The sequence below is a fragment of the Tupaia chinensis genome, unplaced genomic scaffold (assembly GCF_000334495.1).
Source record: "Tupaia chinensis unplaced genomic scaffold, TupChi_1.0 Scaffold000037_20, whole genome shotgun sequence".
Classification (NCBI taxonomy): Eukaryota; Metazoa; Chordata; class Mammalia; order Scandentia; family Tupaiidae; genus Tupaia; species Tupaia belangeri.
The window spans coordinates 2316136-2320831 of NW_006159479.1; the positions used below are offsets into that span (position 1 = coordinate 2316136).

A 4696-nucleotide genomic window follows, 5' to 3' on the forward strand; every position below is an offset into this window, starting at 1 on the left:
CCGACCACGGTTCAAGTCTCAGACCTGGTGGCTTGCTTCCTCACTTCCTCTCTCTCTGTCTCTCTCTGGTCAAACTGAAAAATAATAATGATAATAATAATAAATAAAGTTAAATAAAAATAATTCTAAAAAAATAATAATTCTAAAAAAAAATATTTTTCAGGTTTATTTTATTCATGAGAGAAAGCATGTGTGCATACATGCACGAGAGGGAAAGTGAAAGAGAAGCACCCTCCACAGTGGCTTGTCAGGCTGGGATCCCGTCCACCGGCCCTCCAGCTCCTGAGGATCGTGGGCACCCAGCATGGCATGTTTCAGGTCCACCAGATGGGGGATTCGAACCCACAGTCATTCATGTGGCTTCCAGCACGTAGTTCACTACCTACCACCCGTGCCAGGCTGGGCCAGTTCTTTTCATTTTACTGTCCCAGTATGCGCCCAACAAACATGACCCCGATGCTACTAGGTGCCTCTTGTGTCACCAAGATTGAGCATTTGCTAAATGCCCATGGCTCTGAGGATTTTCAAGGAATTTATAACCTGACTAACTTGTCAGTAAAGATTCGTGAGTCTACTCACTCACTCTGAGGGAGTTTTTAACCACTGTGTCCATCAGTCCTACAAAAGAACTTTAGGAAAGCCTATTTATTTAAAAATTGTAGAAAATGTTGGCAGTCGGCTATTAAACCTCTACCATCCTTTGAGCAGCTGCCTCATTATCTCATTTTTGTTGTTCTTCTTAGGATTGCTCTCTCATAGGCCACGTGTACCTTAGCAAAGAGCCAGAAGGACAGTATGTATTGGGGATTTTTTACAGCTCAACGAGGCTTACAGAGATGCATAAGGGATTCAGTGAGCCTGAATCCCTTTTTTATACCTAGACGTTTCTGTAGCCGTATTTACTCTGTTGTCTCCAGAGTAACTTAGTGGCATAGGATAATGTATGTGGTTATCTAGTAAGGCTGCAAATCAAAAGTGAGGAAAACTAAAAACAAACCGAAACTACCATCACTTGAGAAATGACTTCCTCTAACATTTTAGGGAGGGAGTGGTGCTGTTGGGGCTTCTGGTTTTACTAATCTGGTGAATGGGTGAGGGAATATGTTTTCAGTGCTGTAGACTGCCCTGGTCCTTCCATGGTTAACACCTTGGCTTCGTTACCAGCACTCTTTCTCCTTTCATCCTTTCATCAATTGTCCTAAACTCATGAGACATCATTCATTATATTCTAGAATTCAAAATTTGGCCTGTAGGGAGCCAACCTGTGATGCAGCAGTAGCACAACTCTATATGATGCTGGGCCCACATGGGAAGGTCCTCTGTTAGAATCCTGAGGCCTCCCTGCACACTGGCTGGCTGAGGCTGGGAGTGGACTGTGGCATGAAGACCCTGCTGGGAGTACCTAGCCTGTACTTGCACACACTCACTCTCTGTCATGGAAGGAATAAATAAACTTTTTAAAAGTCAGCTTGTAGAGGCCAATGGGTGGCATGCTGGTTAAGACACTGGATCCCACATGGTCAACCACAGTTTGAGTCCTGGACCCAGAGGCTTGAAGATCACACTGGGGGCATGTGCATGCATGGCCAAAATCCCAAGAGGAGAATGGAGAAGAAGGAATTGTGGCATGGTCATCCCCCCCAGTAGAGTGGTTTCTCACTTCCCTCTCTCTGTATCTCTCGCAAGCACACTTGCCTTATGGCAAAAAACCTAAAATAAATAAATAAATAAATCAGCTAATCAACATATAGATTAAAGAATGTCTTACAAACCTAGCCCAACTAGTAAGTGCTTTTGGACTCAGGCTACTTGCATTAACAAGTAAATCAATGCCAGGCATAATAGTACTTTGTTTTTCTGAAAAGCCCTCTACCTCTAGCGTCTCAGTTTTCATGTTTAGCTAGCTGAAAAGAGAAAGTGGAGGATGAATGGGGAACGTTGTCTTTATTTTTATTTTATTTATTTTTTTTTTTGGAGAGATTTTCACTGTAGGGCGTGTGCGCTCGCCAGACAGACAGAGAGAGACATAGAGACAGAAAGCGAGAAATCACCCCCCAGGGGGATGGTCACGCCGCAATCCCTTCTCCTCCATTCTCCTCTCGGGATCTTGGGCACGCACGCACACGCGCCCGGCGTGAGTTTTAAGCCTCCGGGTCCGGGACACGAACCGCGGTCGACTACGTGGGAGTCCAGCGACATAGCCATTACGCTAACTGCTGGTTCCCGGGAACGTTGTCTTTAAAGGCGCTGATTGTGGTTATTTGTGTTACAAGTAAAGTTTTATCGGTATTATTGGCTTTGGTTTTAAATACCAGAACTATAATCCACACATCAGCAAATGAAGTGAGAATTCAGCACATGTCAGATAACTGGTTCAAACTATAGCTGTGTTTTTCAAGCTGGAAAGATCACCTTGAGATATTTAGTATTTATAGGAACTAGATAATTTTCAGATTTCCTTTTGAACTATGCAGATAAAAAAACTAAGCAATGCTTTACTATTCAGTAAACTGCTAGCATTTACTCAGTAATCCCTTCTTAAATGTGAGAAAAATTTTCTTCTGTGTTTGAAGATTGCCATTTCTTTATGCAAAATATAATAGAATTTATCAACAGTGAAATGCAAAAGGATTTATTTTTACTGAAAGACCAAAATGAATGTGATCGTTTCTGAAGTGACTTCTTTTTTGCAGAAATTAGAAGACTTTTTCTCTTGATCTCTCTAATAACATAAATGAAAGAACAAAGCATGAAACCATGGCCTGGGCCCTGCTCAAAGGAATCATTGAAAGAATATTTCAAACAGGATTCATACATATAAATGGCTATGACATCTATACAGGTGTAAGCTTTTTGAAGTTAGAGTATCAAAGTGTGAAAGAGTCAGAGGAAAAAAAAAGATTTGTACCTCGGGACACAGGAATACAGGTCTTTGCTCAAAATATTAGTATGTTAAATAAATGTGGGCACAAAAGACAAATAGCCCCTCATAATTCTCAGTGTGGCCATTTGAATAGATTACTCTTCTACTACAGAGAACAGCCTTCTGCTCTAGCATAAGATACGTACTTGCCCATCTTTTCAAGTTATTTTCCAAAATAAACATTTCTATTTCTGTCTTTAGTAAAAAAAATATTTAGGTCATGAGAGAAGAAGCAATTGAGAGAATGTCTTTTTATCCTCATTCTCTATAGCAGTATGTGTTCTCTAAGCATAATACTGTAATTTTTAAAAGTAATATATTTTATTTAATCCAATATAGCCAAATTATTTTAACATATAATCATAAATCATACATCTGTGTATAATCTATGTTAATCTATATTAACAGTAGAATCTAAAGTTATTTTGTTATTTGACTTTTTTTTAACATTCAATTAACTGTGTATCATTATAGCATACCAAATGAATTTTCCCTTCATGATTACATTGTTTATTGGTCCAGTCAAAAATATTACCATAGGGGGACCAGCAGTTAGCGTAATGGCTATGTCACTGGACTCCCACGTAGTCAACCATGGTTCGAGTCCCGGACCCGGTGGCTTAAACTCACACCGGGCGCATGTGCGTGCGTGCCCAAGATCCCAAGAGGATAATGGAGGAGAAGGGATTGCAGTGTGGCCATCCCCCCTGGGGGGTGATTTCTCACTTTCTGTCTCTCTGTCTCTCTCTGTCTTTCTGGCAAGCACATGCGCCCTATAGCAAAAATTCTCTCCAAAAAAAAAAAAAATTACCATATACATTATCATCAACAGATAATTTTACATTTTTGTGTCCCTTAAATGTTTTGTTTCTTTTTTCTCTTGATTCCCTCCCTCTCATCCTCCACCATTTCCCACCCTCCTCCCACACTGTTTCTAGTATCCACAGTTGCTCTCGATGCCTTTTAAAGGTCTTAAAAGACCTTCCAGTCTTTTAATTTCTGCCATAGAGTACACACATTTGGTATATATTCAGTGGGGGCCTACAATGCCTCTCTTTAATAGTCTGACTTGCTTTGCTTAGCTGTAAATCTTCCATATTAATCCACTTTCAATCAAATGCCAGGGTCTCATTGTTTTCTAGGGCTGAGTAGTATCCTGTAATGTATATGTGCCACGCTTTTTCAATCCATTCATCTGTTTGTGGACATATGGGTTGGCTCCATGTCTTAGCAATTGGAAATAATGCCACAATAAACATAGATATGCAAGTGTTTTTCCAACTGATTGTATTCCTACCCTTTTGGGTAGATACCCAGGAGTGGAATTGCTGGATCATGTGGTAGTTCTATTTATAGACCTTTGTGGAACCTCCATGTTGTTGTCTACAATGGCTGTACTAATTTACATTCTCACCAACAGTATAGAATAATTCATTTTTCTCCAAGCCTCACCAACACTTTTCATTCTTTATTTTTTTTTATTTTTTTTATTTATATTATCATCATAATCTTCTTTATATTACATTGGATTACATATAACTTTACATTGACTTTCATTGCTTTTTCAAAAGGGAATGCCATGCATGTCAGTCAATACAGAGACATCAATCTCCCGCTTTATCATTCAATGTCTTTTCCATGCATTTCCCAATAATTATTATTATAATTTTTTAAAACAGTCAATCACTATTTCTCATTTTGCTTGTTAAAAGACTTCACCCATCATGAAATACTTCCCAGACCAGTCCAGTTGAGAATACTATACACGTCATC

The 4696-nt window shown here is 39.5% G+C and overlaps 1 protein-coding gene across 1 annotated transcript in view; it reads left to right on the forward strand.

Annotated features, from left to right (window-relative positions):
* FAM124A (family with sequence similarity 124 member A) overlaps positions 1-4696 on the forward strand; it is a 78577-nt gene that overhangs the window by 38206 nt on the left and 35675 nt on the right. The gene's annotated exons all lie outside the window — the stretch shown is intronic.